The sequence below is a fragment of the Phocoena sinus genome, chromosome 12, assembly GCF_008692025.1.
Source record: "Phocoena sinus isolate mPhoSin1 chromosome 12, mPhoSin1.pri, whole genome shotgun sequence".
NCBI lineage: Eukaryota > Metazoa > Chordata > Mammalia > Artiodactyla > Phocoenidae > Phocoena > Phocoena sinus.
The window spans coordinates 45,713,809-45,737,489 of NC_045774.1; the positions used below are offsets into that span (position 1 = coordinate 45,713,809).

Below are 23,681 nucleotides of genomic sequence, written 5' to 3' on the forward strand. Positions count from 1 at the left end.
TTTTTATGATTTCTTTCCTTCTGCTAACTTTGGGGTTTTCTTGTTCTTCCTTCTCTAATTGCTTTAAGTGCAAGGTTAGGTTGTTTATTCTAGATGTTTCGTGTTTCTTAAGGTAGGATTGTATTGCTATAAACTTCCCTCTTAGAACTGCTTTTGCTGCATCCCATAGATTTTGGGTCATCATGTCTCCATTGTCTTTTGTTTCTAGGTATTTTTTATTTCCTCTTTGATTTCTTCAGTGATCACTTCGTTATTAAGTAATGTATTGTTTAGCCTCCATGTGTTTGTATTTTTTAGAGATCTTTTCCTGTAATTGATATCTAGTCTCATAGCGTTGTGGTCGGAAAAGATCCTTGATACAATTTCAATTTTCTTAAATTTACCAAGGCTTGACCTGTGACCCAAGATATGATCTACCCTGGAGAATGTTCCATAAGCACTTGAGAAAAATGTATATTCTGTTGCTTTTGGATGGAATGTCCTATAAATATCAATTAAGTCCATCTTGTTTAATGTATCATTTAAAGCTTGTGTTTCCTTATTTATTTTCATTTTGGATGATCTGTCATTGCTGAAAGTGGGGTGTTAAAGTCCCTTACTATGAATGTGTTACTGTCGATTTCCCCTTTTATGGTTGTTAGTATTTGCCTTATGTATTGAGGTGCTCCTATATTGGTGCATAAATATTTACAATTGTTAGATCTTCTTCTTGGATCGATCCCTTGATCTTTATGTAGTGTCCTTCTTTGTCTCTTGTAATAGTGTTTATTTTAAAGTCTAATTTTGTCTGATATAAGAATTGCTACTCCAGCTTTCTTTTGGTTTTCCATTTGCATGAAATATCTTTTTCCATTCCCCTTACTTTCAGTCTGTATGTGTCTCTAGGTCTGAAGTGGGTCTCTGTAGACAGCAAATATATAGGTCTTGTTTTTGTATCCATTCAGCCAATATGTGTCTTTTGGTGGGAGCATTTAGTCCATTTACATTAAGGTAATTATCAATATGTATGTTCCTATTCCCATTTTCTTAATGTTTTGGGTTCGTTGTGTAGGTCTTTCCTTCTCTTGTGTTTCTTGCCTAGAGAAGTTCCTTTAGCAGTTGTTGTAGCTGGTTTGGGTGGTGCTCGAACTCTCTCAGCTTATGCTTGTATGTAAAGGTTTTAATTTCTCCATCAAATCTGAATGGAGATCCTTGCTGGGTAGAGTAATCTTGGTTGCAGGTTTTTCTTCTTCATCACTTTAAATATGTCCTGCCAGTCCCTTCTGGCTTGCAGAGTTTCTGCTGAAAGATCAGCTGTTAACCTTATGGGGATTCCCTTGTGTGTTATTTGTTGCTTTTCCCTTGCTACTTTTAATATGTTTCTTTGCATTTAATTTTTGACAGTTTGATTCATATGTGTCTTGGCATATTTCTCCTTGGATTTATCCTGTATGGGACTCTGTGTGCCTTCCTGGACTTGGTTAACTATTTCCTTTCCCATATTAGGGAAGTTTTCAACTATAATCTCTTCAAATATTTTCTGAGTCCCTTTCTTTTTCTCTTCTTCTTCTGGAACCCCTATAATTCGAATATTGGGTGCGGTTTTAATGTTGTCCCAGAGGTCTCTGAGGACTGTCCTCAGTTCTTTTGATTCTTTTTCCTTTGTTCTGCTCTGAAGTAGTTATTTCCACTATTTTATCTTCCAGGCCCCTTATCCGTTCTTCTGCCTCAGTTATTTCTGGTATTGAATTTGTTCTAGATTATTTTTTAATTTCATTTTATTGTGTTGTTCATCATTATTTGTTTCATCTTTAGTTCTTCTTGGTACTTGTTAAATGTTTCTTGCATTTTGTCCATTCTATTTCCAAGATTTTGGATCGTCTTTACTATAATTATTCTGAATTCTTTTTCAGGTAGACTGCCTATTTCTTCTTCATTCATTAGGTCTGGTGGGTTTTTATCTTGCTCCTTCATCTGCTGTGTGTTTTTCTGTCTTCTCATTTTGCTTATCTTACTGTGTTTGGGGTCTCCTTTTTGCATGCTGCAGGTTCGTAGTTCCCATTGTTTGGGTGTCTGTCCCCAGTGGCTAAGGTGGTTCAGTGGGTCCTGTAGGCTTTCCTGGTGGTGGGGGACTGGTGCTTGTGTTCTGGTGGATGAGGCTGGATTTTGTCTTTCTGGTGGGCAGGTCCCACATCTGGTGGTGTGTTTTGGGGTGTCTGTGGCCTTATTATGATTTTAGGCAGCCTCTCTGCTAATGGGTGGGGTTGTGTACCTGTTTTGCTAGTTGTTTGGCATAAGGTGTCCAGCACTGTAGCTTGCTGGTCGTTGAGTGAAGCTGGGTGCTGGCGTTGAGATGGAGATCTCTGGGAGATTTTCGCCATTTGATATTATGTGGAGCTGGGAGGTCTCTTTGTGGACCAGTGTCCTGAAGTTGGCTCTCCCACCTCAGAGGCACAATACTGACTCCTGACTGCAGCACCAAGAGCCTTTCATCCACACGGCTCAGAATAAAAGGGAGAAAAAGTAGAAAGAAAGAATTAGTAGAAGTAGAAAGAAAAGAGAGAAAGAAAGAAAGAAAGAAGGGAGGGAGGAAGGAAGGAGGGAAGGAAGGAAAAAAGAAAGAAAGAAGATAAAGTAAATAAAATAAAGCAAGATAAAATATAATAAAGTTATTAAAATAAAAAAATAATTATTAAAAAAAATGGAGGAGAACTCTAGGACAAACGGTGGAGGCAAAGCTATACAGACAAAATCTCATACAGAAGCATACACATACACACTCACAAAAAGAGGAAAAGGGTAAAAAATGATAAATCTTGCTCTCAAAGTCCACCTCCTCAATTTGGGATGATTCGTTGTCTATTCATGTATTCCACAGATGCAGGGTACATCAAGTTGATTGTGGAGCTTTAATCCGCTGCTTCTGAGGCTGCTGGGAGAGATTTCCCTTTCTCTTCTTTGTTCTCACAGCTCCCAGGGTCTCAGCTTTGGATTTGGCCCCACCTCTGCATGTAGGTCGCCGAGAGGGCGTCTGTTTCTTCGCTCAGACAGGACGGGGTTAAAGGAGCTGCTGATGCGGGGGCTCTGGCTCACTCAGGCCGGGGGCGGGGGGGGGGGGGGGCAACGGAGGGCGGGCGAGCCTGAGGCGGCAGAGGCCGGCGTGACGTTGCACCAGCCTGAGGCGCGCCGTGCGTTCTCCTGGGGAGTTGTTCGTGGATCCTGGACCCTGCCAGTGGCAGGCTGCACAGGCTCCCCGGAAAGGGTGTGTGGATAGTGACCTGTGCTCGCACACAGGCTTCTTGGTGGCGGCGGCAGCAGCCTTAGCGTCTCATGCCCGTCTCTCTGGGGCCCACGCTTTTAGCCACGGCTCGCGCCCGTCTCTGGAGCTCCTTTAAGCAGCGCTCCTAATCCCCTCTCTTCGCGCACCACGAAACAAAGAGGGAAGAAAAAGTCTCTTGCCTCTTCGGCAGGTCCAGACATTTCCCCGGACTACCTCCCAGCTAGCTGTGGTGCACTATCCACTAACCGCCAACCCCAGTCCTCATCCTGCCCTCCGACCGAAGCCCGAGCCTCAGCTCCCAGCCCCCGCCCGCCATGGCGGGTGAGCAGACAAGCCTCTCTGGTGAGTGCCGGTCGGCCCTGATCCTCTGTGAGGGAATCTGTCCGCTTTGCCCTCCGCACCCTGTTCCTGTGCTCTCCTCCGCGGCTCCGAAGCTTTCCCCCCTTCGCCACCCGCAGTCTCCGCCCCGCGAAGGGGCTTTCTAGTGTGTGAAATCTTTCCTCATTCACAGCTCCCTCCCACTGGTGCCGGTCCCGTCCCTATTCTTTTTGTCTCGTTTATTCTTTTATCTTTTGCCCTACCCAGGTACGTGGGGGGTTTTCTTGCCTTTTGGGATGTCTGAGGTCTTCTGTCAGCGTTCAGTAGGTGTTCTGTAGGAGTTGTTCCACGTGTAGATGTATTTCTGGTGTAAATGTGGGAGGAAGGTGATTTCCGCGTCTTACTCTTCCGCCATCTTTTGGTAGCCACTTTTTTAAAAGTAAAATAAAGAGATAGGACTAAGTGTAATAATGTATTTTATTTAGTGAAATATCCAAAATATTATCATTTTGACATGAAATCAGTATTAAAGTTATAGTGAGATATTTTATGTTCTTATTTTGGGGGCACTAACTGTTTCAAAATCCAGCATGTAGTTTTTTCTTGCAGCCCATTTCAGTTTGAACCAGTTACATTTCAAGTGCTAAAAAGCCACGAGTGACTACTAGCTACCGTATTAGACAGTGAAGTTACAGACTATGTATTGAACTTGGTGCTGAGGATACAAGACACCTGCCCCATAGATCTTACAATCTCAAGAGAAGGAGATTTAATTTAAATAGTGTAGTCATTATATATCTTTTTGAGAAACTCATATTTTAATTTACAGTTCTCAGATCTTGTCATGCCCTGTGCTCCAACTCCTCTCCTTATGGTACTCGTTCTCTATAATACAACCCCATGCAACCTCTCTAGCCTAGTTTGGTTGGAGGCATTTCAACATTCTTTTCAAATCTCTTATGGAGCGCCATCACTGTACTCCAAAGTCTGGCAACAAAAGATGTGGCTTTTTTTTTTTTTCAAGATCAATATAGTAAAGGGATATTATCTGAGCTCTTATTACCAGGTGGATAAATTTCCACATTATAACTTCACCTGATAGAAAAGTTGAATGGAAAAGTTTACTTTCTCAGTGCTTATCTGCTTTTAAAAAAAATTTAAAAGGAAAAAAAAAAACTGTGGGTAGTTGTAGAGAGAATGCATAATAATAGATAAAGGGGAGAATATTGCTTCAGAAGTAGTACAAGGAGTAACAGAGGCAGAGAATGGAGAAAATGCGAAAAAAAGGGGAAACATTAATAGTGTTTATCTGTTTTTGACCTTATTAAGCTTGTAAGTGCCTACAAGAAAGTTTTGATTTCTCTGCACTAAACTGTCCAAGCAAGATTTATCAAAAAGGGTAGTTTTTAGAAAACAATTATTGTCTATTGAAATTGCAGATAAAGCGTCTTGAAAAGAATAGGGAGATAGGATATTTTCTTTGTAGTCTAAAAACCCTGATGTTTCTTTAAATATATCAGCATAGCTTAAAGAACTGAAAAAGGTTTCTTTTAAATGCCATGAATCACCCCGTGATTTATTTTCTTTTGTAATCCTGTTCTGCTTATTGTGTGCCTTTTCAGTGGTGATTCAGTGCCTTTTCAGTGTTTTGGTGTGTAACCCATTGATATCAAAACCACTTGGGCAAATGCCTCATGCTTCCTTGTTCCTCTGGCAACATGGCTGGTCCCAGTGCTGACACCTGGGCTCACGCTCTTAGGAAACCCAGAGTACCTTTGACTTTCATAGCTTTGCGTGATCGGTACTCGTCTCCAGATAGCAAACAGTTTAGGTAATTTGGTTCAGAGAACAGTGTAGTAGATTGTAAGCTCCAAGATGCTGTTTTTACAAGATATTACTGAAAACTGAGTTATGGCTCTGTGTTTTCATACTAGACACTTTAGAAAATGACTATAATTACGTAGAGAAGAGAGTCCAGATTACATGGTGGGCTTTTTTACACATTAAATTACAAAGATATATTTATGCATCTACTCCAGTTTTTCATGAAGGATTTAAATCACAGCAGGAACATTGGTCTTGTGTTTAGTGACAAAGGATCATCTCAGTCATTTCAAATACTATTTTTCAGCACCAGTGGACATCCACCAGGTATCTCCTCTCCGTTTCCCCTCCTCCAACACACATACACACATTTTTCATTCTTGCTTCTGACTCTGAAATATTTTGAGTCATTTCCTTTTATTAAGATATTTTTAGATGGGGATTAAAAATAAATTGAAATGAGTCAAGCAATAACTTGAGAACTGACTTAAAACAGTGTAAGCTGAAGTCAGTGAGTATGCTGTGTACTTGCAAATTATCTAAGAATCTTTGTATCCCCATGGCTTAAAACAAAGAAGACATACCATAAATATTTATTGGATGAACAAATGAATAAATGTTATCTAATTAAAGAATTTTAGTGACTATGGGTTTACCTTTTCTGGAAATTAAGCCCTTTCAAACAGAAACAAGGATCTAAGAATTGAGCAGCCTTTCAGACATAACCATTAGCACTCTGTCCCTGTTGCCATGTCTCAAAGACTAGAAGGAGTTCCAGCAACTGCAGAAAGAGAGGCCAGGCCTAAATATAGGTGGCAAAATAGGGCCACAGTTCTTAACTCCTACCATCAAACCACGACTTCAGCCTCTTCACTGTGGCCTGAACAGAGAAGTACAAGAGTGGAGATGGAGGTCTAACCTTAATACGCGTATTACTTATGCTATATTCCTGTCTCCCAAGGAAACCCCATTCCAGTTTTAAGATTATGGTCAGAGATACTCTGGATCTTCCTTTAGCAAAGCAAAACCCATTACCATTTTCTTTGGAAAGATCTTTTCCAGTCATCAGATCTATCCAGTCATAAGGTCTATATTAAGGACATGGGAGAATTTCACTCATTCAATAAATAAGCATCAAGCATCTTCACTGAAATAGATTTGTCTCCTTTAATTAGACCAACTCTCAACATTTCTAAAGTGTTCCCACTCTCAGGAATTATCTTTTTTATTGTTGTTAAGATATGTTGAAAGTAGAGGAATTGTTAAAAGCTTATAACTCTAAAATTCTATATGTAAATGAGCACCTAGCAAAGCTTTTATTAAATGTTGATGAGCAGGTACACTGTTCCTCTTAGAAAGCTTATATTCTGACAGCACTTACATTTTGTTTCTCTTCTTCTCTTCCTTCTACTTACCCTCCCTGTGAATTAATACTTTACCTGATTAGTATGAAGGGTATCACAGTTTCATTTTGTTAGTTGAAAATCTAGACCTCACTAAGTGCAGGAAACTACCATCAGACTAGAAATGGGAGTCCAGTTTAATGAACAAACTTTGGCTCTGTGTGTGTGTGAGAGAGAGAGAGAGAGACAGAGAGAGAGAGAGAGAGAGAGAGAGACTTTTCCCAGGAATTCTAGAATCACAGACTCAGGCAGTCAAAGTGTTTAGAGGACATATAGTCAACGATTCTCAGTTCAGGTTGCATATTACAGTCACCTGGGGAACTTCTGAGGCTCCATCTTTCCCAGACCAACTGAACCATCATCTTTGAGGATAGGGCCTGGGGATGGGTATTTTTTTAAACCTCAGAGTATTCTAAAGTGCAGCCAAGTTTAAAACCCCTGGTTTAGTCCAATTCTTTTCATAAGGATAGGCAAAATAAAAACCCATCAGGAAGAAATGAAGTATTTCAGGCCTTGTAGAGCCTGGATTAGAAACCACATTACCTAGCCCTAGTCCAGAGCAATTTCCATAACAATGTGGTACTAATATCTTTTGTTAGTTTTGGCTCATTTGAACTTTCCCTTGATAAAATTGTAATAGGAGCGGGGTGGGCACACAGCTGTTAGCAAGCAGCCGGGGCCCCTCGCCTAAGCAAGTGACCATTAGGGAGCAACCGTTAGCAAGCAACAGTTAGCAGTCCCACTCAGCCATTGATTGGCATCCCAAGGGGCCCCTCTCCCCTCCCTCCCCTTCCTCTGTATAAAAGGAGCCCGAATTCAGCCAGAGGGAAGATGGTTTTTGAGACACTAGCGTGCCATCTTCTTGTTCTGATGGCTTTCTGATTAAGTCGATGCTTCTTGCCCCAACACCTCATCTCCCAGTTTAGGCCTGTGGGTGCAGCGAGCAGAGCGAGCTTGGGCTCAGTAACAAAATTAGCAGAAGGAATGATGCTTCTTAAAACTTTCTGTCAAATAGACTTGAGGAAAAACCGCACCATGCTGGGTTAACACATGAATTTCCTACGTTTCTTGGTAGCGTTGGCCTCCTTGCCTTCTACCAAAAAGAAGTTAGTCTTTGACTGTTGTGAAGAGTTTTTGAACCATATTTATAACTTTCATTTTATATAAATCCACAAGATATCTTTAATCATTTTAGCATATGTAGACCCATTTTTTAAAATCATCATATAAAGTTCGTGTAACTCACTTCCTGAGAAAACAGCACCGATAACACTGCCCAGTTTGCAATGTTGAAGATATAAACATTTTCCTATTTTTTTGACATCTATCTTTTCTGTGTGTGTATATCTGTTGAACCCATCAAAGTCTAAAATATTTCAATTCAGCATAAAATTGCAGTACCAATTGTTGTATGGCATGTATTTTATCTTGTGCCGAGATGGGAAAGCATATCTAAATGCATCATGCCTATGTTCAAAAGTAATGCAAGTCTCCTGTCTTGCCAGTGCCAGAAATAAATGAAAACGATAATAAAGGCTAGAAACGTTTTTCTCTTTTGCACTGATGCAAAATTTTGTATGTAGTGATCATCATCATGCATTAAGCATCCACTGTAAGCCAGACATTCTAGATGGGCAGAAGAATATTGAGAGGCGTAGTTCTACTCTCAACTCTTATTAATCAAAAGCAAATAAATACAGTTTAAAGTCATTGAGAGTAAAGAATAAACATTGAAGTTTTTAGAACTTCTAAACATATTCTGTGATTTAAGAGTAGAGCTATATACATTCACACAGTTTTTTCAACCTATTATAAGTCTCCACTAAAGACAGTTAGATAGTTGATAGTTGAACTGTGTGTCTGTGTCTACAAGTGGGTGTTACCTTATGTGAATTGTGTATGATTTGTACTAATTTTCTCCGCAGTGCAAAGAATAGAGAAATTAATGAATAGCAGGTGTTTTACTGATTGTTTTTATGAAAATGCTGTAGAAATGCCAATGTCAGAACCACAGAGTAAAGAAGGTCAGTGTATAAGAAGGAGCAGACCAGATGGACGTCCTTAATGAAAGCCATACTGCTTTGATGGAATTTACCACTGCTCAGAGTATGAGTCTCTGCATTACCAGCCTGAGAATTTGATTTAAGGAGGCAGTCTCATTCTGGTCAGACTCACAAGGAACTTAAGTACCTGAACTAGGTGGTCAGTTCGTGAATGGGGAACCACTCCACTACTGTGTCCAGAATGTTGGTGTCCTTTGTGTCCAGTGCCTCTTTCTGACCTAGCAGTCCCTGGGGGAGCTGACCAGTAAACGTGGGTGGTTGTGAGGGATGTGCCATTCAGGCCGCAGGGGAGTGTGAGGAATATTCTGAAGATGTGACTTCTGTTTGCAGGAGGATGCAAGCGCTTCATCCACCCTGGCAACTTCTGATTTCTGGGTTTTCTCTTCTTCATTCTCAAAGCTCGTAGTGGTCAATCCATGTTCCACAGAATGCTAGGATTCTGTGTAAGGATTATTTTGTGGGAGATGGATCCTCTCACATAGAAAAAACAAAACTTAAGCTACTGCCCTCTCTAGCCATTCCCTTCCTGTTGTGATACAATTTTAGCTTCTCTAGTCATTTTCCAGTTCTGTCTCCTGGCAATGAAATTATTTCCAGATCTCCTTAATGGACTATAGGGAGTTCCCAAACTCTCAGTGTTCTTTTATTGAGATAATCACAGAAGGTCAATCATCTAGGAATAATCACGGATGTCTTATGTGTAGCTTTTACTTATTTAATTCTCATCATATGCTATTATTTCTCTCATTTCCTTAGGAAGTTTTCAAAATTATGAGAGAATTTTTGCTTTTTACTAGTAGGTTGCTGTTATAGGGTACTCTAAATCTTTGAGCCAGAGGTAGATAAATAAAACTTTTTACATTTCAATGCAATATTGAGAAAAACCTACAAAAATATACATAAATAGGCAAGCTTATATTCTTTTTGTAGCACTTCATGAACATCTGTACTCCACGTGTTTTTTAAAACTTCACTACTTGCATTATAGAATGGCTATGACATCCATTGGCAATCTCATACTCTTAAAGGAATCAGTTTTTAAAGAAATACAAAAGGGATGAATTGGGAGATTGGGATTGACATATATACACTAATATTTATAAAATAACTAATAACCTGCTGTATAAAAAATAAAATAAAATTCAAAAAAAAAGCAAAAGATTTTACTATAATTATAGAACACATGTCAATTTTCATGCAAAAGGACTAACCCAATCTTGCCAATAGCTATAGAAATTAACAAAACAGAAAAGTTTAGCCAATGAAATACCGTATACTTGAAAATAATTTTTCCCATTATACAGAAAAGAAGCATGTAAAAAGAGGCAGAGCATAACGTCCTTCCTTCAGGCAATTAAGCTTATTTTTTATTTACATAAAGAGAAGCAAAATAAACAGGCCACTTCAGCCTATCCCTTGGAGTTTAAGTTACAGGAGAAAAGAAATCATGACTATATACTGGTGGAATTTTGTTTGAAAAGCAGTTGAATATTAAGTTACAAATCACTAGTTTCTTAAAATATCTTTTAATAACTGGGTAAAAATTATAAAATAGCCTGCTCTCTGATTTTTTTTTTTTTTTTTTTGTGGTACGCGGGCCTCTCACTGTTGTGGCCTCTCCCGTTGTGGAGCACAGGCTCCGGACGCGCAGGCTCAGCGGCCATGGTTCACAGGCCCAGCTGCTCTACGGCATGTGGGATCTTCCCGGACCAGGGCACGAACCCATGTCCTCTGCATCGGCAGGCGGACTCTCAACCACTGTGCCACCAGGGAAGACCTGCTCTCTGATTTTTAAGAAAACTATTTGTAGTCATTCTTAAAATGCGTTTTGTGCAAGAGGTTTCTTTTTCAATTTTTTTCTTTCCTTTCTTTTTTTTAATTTTACAAACTCCCTAACAGATTCAATACCTGAGAAAACTAGAAGATATTTATAACTAAACAACAAGTCTATAGAACCCCAAAGGCGATTACCTCGTATATAAGTAAGCCTTAGGCAAACTTCAACTAGTTTTTAAGAAACAGATGTTTAAGCCTGCTCAAGAATTTTATTCAGGCACAAAATTTGCATTAACTACTCTTAAATTTCCTAGCCTCTCCCCTCTGGCTCCCCTCAATTCTATCTACCATTTTTCAACTTAAGCATTTTCTGGCCACAATTAACACAGTCAGAAGCCTTTGAGAAACATGTATCCCTGTATCCTCCTGTTTAATAACACTTACAGCCCCACTGCTTCAGTACCTTTAGACTCCAGTGCATGTTCTTATTTTAGGTTACCCTAAGAAATATCTTATTTAAGGCAATATCAGTATATAGCATAGGCTAAAATTTCATCCCTACTTTGGAATACCTGCAGTTCTTTTTGCCTCTTTCAGGTAAATATCCAATAACTAGGAATTAATTTGTACTTGGGATAACTATTTTCCAAAATAACTTGTCTCAGCTCCAAAAGACTTTAGCTTTTAGTTATTGAAACTATTGGGACTTCCCTGGTGGTCCAGTGGTTAAGAATCCATCTTGCAATGCAGGGGATGCCGGTTTGATCCCTGGTCAGGGAGCTGGGATTCCACATGCCGCAGGGCAACTAAGCCCACATGCCAGAACTACTGAGCCCATGCACCACAACTAGAGAGCCTTCGCACCACAACTAATGGGCCTACGTGCCACAACTAGAGAGAAGCCCGTACACTGCAACAAAGAGCCCACGCACTGCAACAAAAGGTCCCACATCCCACAACTAAGACCCAATGCAGCCAAAAAATAAATAAATATTTTTAAAATTATTGAAACTATTGAATTTTTGCTTATATTTTTCAAAGACAAACGATTTTTAAAGAGAAATATAAAATATTTGAAAGTATGACAGTGAAAACAGCAAACATCATGTTTGAGTGTTTATTCACATATAACTCAGGGCTTATCTGAAGGTTCTCCATATCATGCAGAAAAACAGCTCCTTTATAATTAATCTATGCAGATTCTGTAGAATTGGGATCCAGAAACAAGTTACCTATTTTTTACTTCCATTTTTGACAGACTAATAATATAGTTCCCCTTGTTCACTTTAATCTTATCCTTTTAAGAAAGAGTCAGAGTAGAAGAAATATCATTATCACTACAATTGAATGTCTTCTGAACCCCTACTACTTACATAGCATTCTGCTATATAGTACAAAGAAATAGGACATTTCTTTGCCTTCAGCGTACTAAGTAATTCAAAAAATAAAATATACAGGAAAAAATAATAACACAAGGTGGTTCTTGGTTCAGGATTTATTGCAAGGAAATTGTTCATTCATTCAACAGATATTTATTGAGTGCCTACTGTGTGCTAAGCACTCTGCTGAATGCAGGGTATTTTAAAAATGAGGATAATTATAAACAGAAATAGTCACTTCTCTCTAGGGATATGAGGATGAAGAGGTAGGGACTGGGTGATGTAAGTCCTTGTTCTTTACCCTGAGAACAATGAGAAGGCATTGAAGGCTTTTAAACAAGGGGTTGACATGATCAGTTGTGTGTTTTTAAAAGATCTAAATACCATGAGGAGAATTTAGTGGAGAGAAACAAAATGTGAGATGAGAGACAGTAAAAAGCCATGCAGTATTTCAGGCAACAGACAAGGTTTTAGAGGTTGTGGTGGTGGTGGTAGTGGTGATGATAGTGGAGGAGAAAAGGAAAGAGGAAGATAGAGAAAGAAAGGGGACAAAGTGATAGATTTTAAAATTATTTAAGCAGTAAAATCAAAAGCATTTGATAATCAGGTACTGGGGCTAAGGGGGAAAAGAAGGATTAAATCTACTCTGATTCCTTTTTTTAAAGGTTGAAGGCCTTGCTTTTTGGCTTGTTTAACTGATGGCTGATGGTGCTGTTTACAAAAGTAGGCAACACTGGAGGAAAGGTGTATTTGAGAGGAAGGTTTTTATGAATCCAGTTATGGAAAAATTCAGTTTGAGGGACCTTCAAGACATTCAAGTTTAGATTTCAACTATTCAGTTAGAAATAAAAGTCTGGCGATAGAAGAAAATGTTAAGCTAAAGATAAGATTTGAGAGTCATCAAATGATAGCATCATATACTTTGATGGGCTCTCTTATCAATGTATACAGTGGAAAATAAAGTGGTTTAGATTAGAAAACTCTGGAAACATTTCATGGGGAAGAGGACTGGATCATGAAAAGAGGTAGAATATAGATAGGAAGAGAGAGAAGCAGAAATGAATGAAATGGCAGGAACACAATAAAAATATAAATAAACAGACTGTAAAGATTTTGGCTGCAAGTAACAGATACCAACCCAAACTGGCTTAATACAAAAAAAAAAAAGGAATCTATAAATTCACACATAACTGAGACATTCAGGGTATTCTACCTGCAAGCAAAGCTCTGTCCCAGGGTGAAACACCAAGCTCAGAACTCAGATCCTTTTTATCTGTTTTTCAGCTATTTCCTTGGTGTTGACTTGAGTTCTAGCAAGTTCTCCTCTGATGATCCCAAGGTGGCTGCTAGTAGTTCCAGATGCTACATGTTCATATGCTTATGTCCAGCAAGAAAAACAAAGTTCATTTATTTATTTACACAATAGGGCAATGAAAACCCCAGAATGGAGATCATTGACCTATTAAGGTTGTGTGCTCATCACTAATATTGTAAGTAGAGATTGAGGTACATGGATTATTTTAACCTAGTCAGGGTGTACCTCTGGAGTGGAGACAAATCCTCTCACTAAACTACCTAGAGTATTGGGGAAGGGAGATAGGAAATCTAGGAGTTATGTTATAAGGAGTCTTAAATGCCAAGTTAAAGACCTTGTTCTTAATCTAATAGACCAAAAGTTCTTGTGATTTGAACAGAAGAGGCATCCAGTGAAATTATTTCAAAAAATTAAGACTTGAGGCAACTATAGTACATATGGCAATGTTTAAGAAAAACAGAAAAAGAAATCTGTTAAAGAGTCTATAGCAATAGTTTAGGATAGAGAAAGTGAAAACCCAGACTGTGATTGAGTAAGAAATGTTGATGAAAGGAAGCCAGTAATGAAGTAATGGATGTGAACAATATCTCAGACGAAGAATCCACAGGACTTAGTAATATAATAATGGTGGAACTTCAAACTCTTCCACTGAGATTTCGACTAATGTGGTAGCTTTGGCACTGAGGCAAAAATGAAATCCTTTCTTTTACCGTAGTACTTGACCCTTTTATTGCGAACTTAGCTCTGAGCTAGGCTTTTCATTTCATTTTGTTCTAGTTAGTTACCACCACCTTGTGACCCATTATTCCCCACATGCACAACTTTCCTAGGAGTCAAAAGAAGGCAAGTTCCAACCTCTGTCAGAATGAAAGCTGTCCTTGACTACATAGAATGAGAACTTGCAGATTACTTTGCAATTTATAAAGATAGATATCACTACAACCATAGCAGTGGCACTTACTGTTTAACAAATGTTTTTTGAGCATTTCGTCAATCTACAATGATTCTGTTAGCAAGCAACAGAAAACCCGGTGGTTTAAACAACTACAATTCCAAAGGAAACAGTTAGTAGTGTTGGTTCAGCTGCTCATCGATAACAGGGCCGATATCTTTGAGTTTCTCTGGACTTTTGTTATGTTTTACATCACGGTGACAAGGTGACTGCTCTACCTCCAAGTATCACGGCCTCATTCAAGGCAAGCAATTGTGTGGTAAAGAGAAGAGGAGAAGGAATCTTTCTATTTATCAATAAAACAAATTTCTGCCTGGATTTCTAACCCAGTGTACTTCTAATAGTTCATGGGCCAGAATGGGATCGCATGACCACTCTTAGCAGTAAGGGAGACCAAGAGAGTGAACGTTTGATTTTCTGTTCTCTATTTGTGTGAGTCATAGCAAGCAAGAAGAAAGTTGGAAATGGTTTTTGGGTGGCCAAACAGTAAGCTCTTCCGTGAAAACCTATCGTTCTACAGTGTGCTCTGTGCTTACATATGTATTACACTCTTATTTTGTATTTGACTTTGTATTTATCTGTGCATGATGCTTCCTCTACCCTTTGGGAGAATATTTTCACGATTAATTACCAATTTTTAAAATGGGTGTTTTATTCTCTTTTTCCATTAGCTACTACTAACACCTGCTTAACTCATGCAGCAAAGAAGCTAGAATTTTGGTTTCCCTGAGTAGGCAACACATATTGAGTACAAAGGATATAATTTTTATTTATGTCTAATTATCTTGGCAATCATTACCCATGTTAAAGAAAACATAGCAAAAGTACCAGATGATTCCATTGGGATTTAGTAAAAGTATCACATTTTATCTTTTATGAGATGTGATAGCGTCTCACATAAGGATGTATTTCCGAAAGACCTCATCAGCCTTGACTTAGGAAGAAATTCAGCACCAAAATGTAGCACCTGCATATCAAAAATAAAATTAGTAATTATACCACTTGATGCAATGTTTAGAAAAGTAGTCAATTAAAGCAATATGAATTCAACCAGAATCCTCTGTAGACAACAGCATCACGCAATTCTGACTTCACAGTGATATGAAATTTTAAATAACAACGGTGCTAAATCAGGGAGCAGCGAACCCAGGCCAAGTTTAAATTTAGTAACAGTGCTAGTTTACTGAAAATAACCTTCTCCATAGCAGATTCTCTGTGAATTTCAGGTGACCAACTATTTGTTTTTCTGTTCTGTTCAGAGGTAATCAGGTACCCAGAGGCTTCAGCATTGCTGTCTTCCCTTCTCAATGGCGTTTCTGGTGTCCACCTCAGGAGTCTCCTTGGCCAGCTCTGAAACACTTGAAAATTAAATAGAGAATCCACTGCATGTATTCTTCTTGAAAATTTCCACTGTATATGTTCAGAACTTTCTGAATAAGAATAAGGATTTGAAGGTAAGAGAACTTTGGAAGTAACTCACATTCTTGTGTAACTCTTAATTACATCAAAAGTGAATATTTAATATATTTTTTAAAATATACAAAAGTAAAAGCAGTTGTTGAATATAAGGAAAATAGCCAGCTATGTGTAGTTCTGCAGCAAAAAAAGGTAAATAAAATACAAAGTTCAAAACTTGTTATATGTCATGTAAATATAAATACAAGCAAGGCACAGTGGTTATCTTGATACCTGAAATCAGTTTCACCCAAAAAAGCATGGCATACAGTGATTCCCAAATTCTAATATGCATGAGAGTGACATGAGGGAAGAGAGAGGTTCTTAAAATGCTGATTCCTGGGCATATTTCACAGAGAGTTAGATTCACTAGACTGGGATATGGTCCAGCAATCTGCATTTTTACAGCTACTCATCCCCAAAAGATCCTGATAAAAGTGGGTCTCGGACCTTTGAGAAACATGGAAATTGGCATTTAAAATAATGTACTTCTAATTTTCAGACTTCATTTAAAGGGGTTTTATGTGGTTTGTTTACTTCAGTCACAAGAATAAACAAGGAAGGCATATTTTAAATTAGTGCTAAATTAGTGCTCCTTTTTTGATCCCCCCCAATTGAATTATTAATCCTTTCCAATATTCTTTTTTTTTAACATTTTTATTGGAGTATAATTGCTTTACGATGGTGTGTTAGTTTCTGCTTTATAACAAAGTGAATCAGTTATACATATACATATATCCCCATATCTCTTCCCCCTTCCATCTCCCTCCCTCCCACCCTCCCTATCCCACCCCTCTAGGTGGTCACAAAGTACCGAGCTGATCTCCCTGTGCTATGCGGCTGCTTCCCACTAGCTATCTATTTTACATTTGATAGTGTATATATGTCCATATATACGTTACCACTCTCTCACTTTGTCCCAGCATACCCTTCCCCCTCCCCGTATCCTCAAGTCCATTCTCTAGTAGGTCTGCGTCTTTATTCCCATCGTGGTCCTAGTTTCTTCATGACCATTTTTTGTTGTTGTTTTTTAGATTCCATATATATGTGTTAGCATACGGTATTTGTTTTTCTCTTTCTGACTTACTTCACTCTGTATGACAGACTCTAGGTCCATCCACCTCACTACAAATAACTCAATTTTGTTTCTTTTTATGGCTGAGTAATATTCCATTGTATATATGTGCCACATCTTCTTTATCCATTCATCTGTCGATGGACACTTAGGTTGCTTCCATGTCCTGGCTATTGTAAATAGAGCATCAATGAACATTTTGGTACATGAGTCTTATTGAATTATGGTTTTCTCAGGGTATATGCCCAGTAGTGGGATTGCTGGGTCGTATGGGAGTTCTGTTTTTAGTTATTTAAGGAAACTCCATACTTTTCTCCCTAGTGGCTGTATCAATTTACATTCCCACCCATTCTGACGTGTGTGAGATGATATCTCATTGTAGTTTTGATTTACATTTCTCTAATAATTAATGATGTTGAGCATTCTTTCATGTGTTTGATCTGTATATCTTCTTTGGAGAAATGTCTGTTTAGGTCTTCTGCCCATTTTTGGATTGGGTTTTTTTTTTTTTTTTTTTTTGGTGGTACGCGGGCCTCTCACTGTTGTGGCCTCTCCCGTTGCGGAGCACAGGCTCTGGACGCGCAGGCTCAGCGGCCATGGCTCACGGGCCCAGCCACTCCGCGGCATGTGAGATCTTCCCAGACCAGGGCACGAACCCGTGTCCCCTGCATCAGCAGGCGGACTCTCAACCACTCCGCCACCAGGGGAGCCCCAGTATTCCTTTTTAAAGTTCAGTATGATGAGCTAATTTCCCCGATGTCTCTATCTCTCTTTTAGAGTGACAGTCCTGTCATTGCTCTCTTTAGCTGTTTCTCTGTTGCACATAATGTTTTAACTTATTCAGATGTTTATGGATCTAATTCTAAGAAGTATCTAGAAGATGATAATAATGAATTACTACTGAGGGTTGGCTAAGCATTTTTTTTGACGGTTTTTTCTTTTTCTCTTCATTTTAAAAATTCAGCCTTAGATTTGAAAAGAACAGATCTGCTTAATATGCCTTTAGCTACTCTTTTCCTCTGCAGATTAAACCTTAGAAATCACGTGCTATATTTATAACAGGGTAAATGTACATTCATTGAATATCACTTTATTTTATTTCTGTTTCCTATATATAATTTAGCAACTTCATCTTTATTATTTGCAATTTTAAGTTTATAAAAGGTTTGCATTTTTATTTCGGTAAAAGAAGAGGCTGGTACGGACATATTCAGACCTTAAATTGTGATGATTTTTTTTAAAGGCTCAATATGATACTACTTTTACAGTGAAGAGTGAAGTTTTTAATCAAAATCCTTTGAGTTTCAGGCTTATAGCTATTTTATTTTCTGTTAGTCTTTGTGTGAACTTATTCATATTGTATACACTTTCTTGTCCATAAAGTATCAAAAGGCAAAAATAAACCCTAATCAAAAAGAAGTGTGCCCATATAATGCAAGTTAGCTACACATTACCTATTAGTATTACACAAAGAAAATGAATATAGTTATATGCATAAAATAAAGCAGCATAAAAATTTTAAACTGAATCACTTTGCTGCACACCAGAAGCTAACACAACATTGTAAATCAACTATACTTCAATAAAAAATTAAAAAATAATAAAATGAAATAAAGCAACACTTAAAGTAACCAAAATAAAAGATTTACAGAATTGGGTTAACTCTAACAATGAATTTTCATGTACATTTGTTGTTAGAACTGTTTTCAATAATAAGATTGCCATCTGATGGTAAAATTCTAAAATTTGTAGTACACAAGATAGTAAAAATCCTTAAATATATAGTATACAAGTTTATGGTTCAACAGTCTCCAGATAAGACTTCATAAAGCTTTTAGTGCAGATCTTTTATAATACTTTAATTTCAGAAAAATATAGAAACTACTTTTCCACGCTTTCTTTCTTTTGTCTTCTTTTTTTTTTTCTTTGCAGAGGAGCAGGTGGAGAAAGAATAGAATTGTGTCCTCAAGCGAGTCATGTTCATTATCATTGGCTTATTTATCTTAAATTGTGGCTTCCTATAGAAAACTTACAATGTAGCTTCAGGGAACCTGAGTGAAACAGCCTCCATACTCATGAAGTAAAATATACAACAAAAGAATAAATACAGAAACTTCATAGAAGCATAAAGTTTTAGAGCAAAAATGGACCATTGAGATCTAGTCTGGTCCCTTCATGTATCATAGCATTCTTTTGTCTTCCAAATTTGCTGGTAAAAAGCTTAATACAAAGAGCAGTAAACATCAATCTGGTCAGGTATGAGTTATTAACAAGGAGAAAGTAGCCAAGTGTTTTGCAATAATGATTTCTTGAGGGAGAAAGGTAGGAGGAATTTTTCCTCCAAGATGAAGTTTGAGGAAGTGAAGAAAATACCTGGGTACTTATAAATGTAATTCAATTTGAAATCATGTATTATTTTAGTTGTCAGTAGATAATCTGCCATGTCATTAATCTAGAAATGAAAATTGCAAATTTAGGTTTATTTCAGCCAGGGTTAGCTGTATCTGGAAATCTGATATTGAGAGAGAGGGAAAAAGAGCTGAAAGTAAGATAGAGCTTTAGAGCAGCAGAGCCATCTGGGACCATTCAGTATAGGAGAAAGGAGATTTAAATATGTAGGAATCTCTGGGGAGTATTAGTGTTATTATGAAACAGTGTAATAATGATATTTGTGAGATATCCAGAATAATTAAAATGTCTATTATTCTCAATTTGAGAAGTTCGAAAGTCATTTAAATTGATGTAGCAAAAGTAAAATTGATGTGGCAAAATGCTCATAATATATTGTAAATGAAAACAACAGGTTACAAACTGTGTTGTGGTATGGTCCCATTTTGATTAAGAAAAGCTACAGATGCATAGGAAGAAAATTGAAATGATCTACATCATAATATTATTGATGGTTATGATCGATTGATGAAATCATGGCTAATTTTTATTGCTCCTCAGGATTTATAAAACTTTTTCTAAAGTATATATTATTAAAGTAATTTTAACATATTTTTTAAGAGCTGAGAAAATGTTCAGTTATCTGGGAAGTTCACTTTCATAGAACTATAAAGTAGTCCTGCCAATGGTTATTTAAAATAGCCTTAAAGCAAGGCTCTTGCATCTTGTAGTATTAAACTGATTTGAATATGAGAATAGTACTTCCAATTAGATCAAAATGATTTTTAGATGTAATTCTTCATTTGTGGAATATTGCAGTAGATAAATTTCTCGTTTCCCTCCTCATTAAACACTGAAAATTTTGAATTATGACATTAATTTCTTAGAATATTCTTTATTTCTTATATCATGTAATTCCAATGTGCTTTCAAGAATTTTCTAACTATAATAGTTTGCTCCGTTTGGAAGATAATTTTCTATGTTTGGTTACATTAGTGTTAGTACGTCTTTGTTCTTTAAATCTCCAGTGTAACATACGGTTAGTCTTACCATTATTACTACCAGCTGAGGTTGGCCTATGATTTTGTTTATTCTGTGTGAATCCAAAGTAATTAGCTCTTTAGTTTAATGACAATATTTGTTAATGGGTTTTTAGGGCCAAATTCTGCTGTTAGAGAGTGGGTGGTATATTTGAAGATAGAATCTGGCCCTTATGTTTTAAGCATAAGCTGTGTAATTTGATTTCAAAATGATGGTTTACAGAGTTTACAGTAGGAAAATGAAATCTGCAATTATCTGAAGTTTGTCAGTTTCAAGAAACAGAAAATGAAAGTGACAATTTATGTAAATGAACAGCAAACCCACTCTAAATTCTCTGATATGGCTATCCTGTATATTGTATTGTTTCATATGTAGCTGGAATAAGAAATGAAATGATAATCATCTAGCAGACATTAGGTAATTTCCCTTATGTGATGGGGCATACAGTGAGTTCTTTAAGTGCATTGAAACGTTTTTTATTATTGTGTTTTTTCCATCTTTATTGAAATGTAATTAATGTATAACATTGTGTAAGCTTAAGGTGTACAACGTGATGATTTGATACATTTATATATGATACATTTATATAATGCAATTACCATGATACCATGATTACCATGATAAGGTTAGTTAGCACATTCATCACTCACATAATTAAGAGAATAGATCTTCAATATTCTCACCACACACACACAGAAAAATTGATCATTGTATTTTTGAAGGACTCAGTGAAGTGGAAAGAACGTTTGCCTGGGCATCACCTGGGTTCAAAGTTAGACTCAGTTTCCTGGTAGTGGACTGACCTTGGGAAAATCTCTCTGCCTCTCCCTGGGCCTGTTTCTTCTTCCTAAAATGATGCCTTTGTACTAGATGATCCCAATGGTCCCTCTAAAATGATAACTCTGACTTGCTTTAAAACAGTGCTATGAGGCAGGCACAAGAAGTGCAAGGAAGATGCAATGACTTGAGCTGACTGAATAAACAAATCATTAAGTCTATTAAAAGGTATTCTGGAGAACTTTCCTTCAATGGCTTGTTACTTTTATCCTGGAGAAGAGAAATATTTGGAGAGTTCTACGTAGAAGAGACTGTGGCTACTCTATTAGAAATTTACAAAGAGACCGATTTTGGCAAAACTTAAAAAGCAACTCACCTAGAAACAGATGAGATATCCAACAATGAGATAGGATGCCTTGGGAGATAGTGAATTCACCATCATTATAGGAAAAGAAAGTGTGTACCAAGTGTTTTATAACCTGCCAGACTGGCTTCAAGGTGTAAAAGCTAGAGACAAATATTCTGAACATAATGGAATTCAGGAAATGTTGCTATCATGAGCCCTTCTTGAGGCGACTATTAGAGGACAAACTCCATCAAACCAAGAGATGACTGTAGACACTACTGAAAAAGGACTGCTCGTGAGCATTGAATGTATTTAATTCTAAAACTAAATCTAAAACAGATATGAAGATTAGGGTGACAGAATAGAGCATAAAAGTATAATATCCTGTAGAACTAAAGTAACTAACAAAAATTAGGAGGACACAACAGGAAGAAACTGGTATATAAAGTTAGCTGATTGCTTTATTCTCAATATCTATGAATCAGATACCACTTAAACCTGACAAATCAAGTCATAAAAGTATAAGCTAGAAAAAAAAAGGCACTAAGGAAGGTCATGTTAATGCTCAACATTAGTTGACAAAGAACAGGAGACAGAGGGGAAAAAATGCTACTTTTTCTATCAGTCATAATAGGGAAATAGTGAATATTCTAAAGATATAGAAGATCAAGTTTATTATATGAAGTTACAAACTTTATATGTAGGTTATATGAACTTATAAAGTTACAAATTAGAAGAAAATGTGCACTCCATTAAATATTCTTAAGAAGTTACATACATATATTAAGCAAAGAAAGATCATATAATGAAAGTTTTTTAAGACTTAAAACCTTTAATAGAAAACTTAAAAATATGACAAAATAAGTTTGTTGTATCTTTCATGTCAGTAAATGTAAAGAAATATATAGATTTTTTTTTAAGAAAATATTTTCAGCTTAGATCACAGTGCTGAACCAAATTCTGTCTCTACAGATAGCCGGATACAACAAAAACAAAGTTATTCAAAAATTTGAAAGTGAAAGGATAGGCCGAGTAGAGTAGAGGGGATGGATAGGTGGGTAAAACAATAGTCTGGACAAGAAGTGAGAAGGGAAGTGGAAAGAGAAAGACATGGATGCAATGCATCTTTTGAAGGAAGAATTATCAGTGCTTGAACTCTAACTGGTTAGAGGGGATAATGGAGAAAATAAGGACCTGGAGACTGGGCCTATGTATTGGTGGGAAGCCTGTAAAAATTAGGTTTTTAATATAAGACTGCAAGGAGTGGATGGAAAGGGGAAGGTAGCAGTCACAAAATGGCAATTGCTGGTGCTGGGTATTGAGACGGGTCGCACTTTACCACACCACGCAAAACTCTGCTAATCCCATAAGGAATTTCAGAGTTTTATGGTCAGTCATACCATGATGGCAGTCATGATTATCTTAGCACTTATTATTTTAAGATTTATAAAAACAATTTCTTTTCACATTCTCAATTATTCTTTGGGCATTCAACTCAAACTTCCATTTCCCCTGATACCATTTGGTACTTTGGTACTTTTCTGATGGCATGTTTCTAATTGTTTGAAAACAGCTGTGGTTAGTGGGATTTTTGCTTCAATGGAATACTTAGGATATCACAAATTTTCTCTGTCAATAACTATACCAGTGGATTTCATGCCTTTTTGACAAAATCCAGAGTAAAAAAAAAATACTGCCTCACAGCCCAGTACACATATTCACATCCAACTGTTTACCTAGTCCACTAAAATAAAACAGTACTAAAAACAATTTTTAAAAAAGTGTACTAGGCAAATACAATCTAAAGAAATTAGGAGTTAGAATCTTAATATCAGAAAAAGTGATGCTTAGGGCCAAAGGCATTAACTAAGACGAAAGAAAAACTATGTGAATGCTAATATATGTAATACATAATAAAGGTATACAATCATGAATAAAGAATGGCTTTAAGGGCTACCATAGGAGTTTGTTCAGCAAACTTCTAAAAACATCCCAAGAAATATCAATAATCTGTATTTTAGGTGCTGGACTAAAACAAAAGAATGTCACCTTCTGTATTATAAAGCAAAACATGTATACTGAAATTTATTTTCAAGAGAAAGTATTTTGATATCAAAGGGAGTTAAAAGTACCTATTAACCAAGAATTAAGTACTTGGTTAATGAAAATTTTTTTTTCATTTTCAGCAAAAAGGGTTACAAGTTGCTTCTCTTTGTGAATGAAAGATAGCTTCCACTAAGACTGTAAATGTATGCCTTACACTTATTTGATTTGAAGAAAAGTGAGATGTTTGGATTCCCCCCCACCCAA

At 37.1% G+C, this 23,681-nt stretch overlaps 1 protein-coding gene across 1 annotated transcript in view; it reads left to right on the plus strand.

Annotated features, from left to right (window-relative positions):
* HS3ST5 (heparan sulfate-glucosamine 3-sulfotransferase 5) overlaps positions 1-23,681 on the plus strand; it is a 286,208-nt gene that overhangs the window by 90,757 nt on the left and 171,770 nt on the right. Inside the window, exon 2 of the mRNA XM_032651290.1 lies at positions 15,549-15,743. The gene's annotated coding sequence lies outside the window, so the exon portion shown is untranslated. The remainder of the gene's footprint in view (positions 1-15,548; positions 15,744-23,681) is intronic.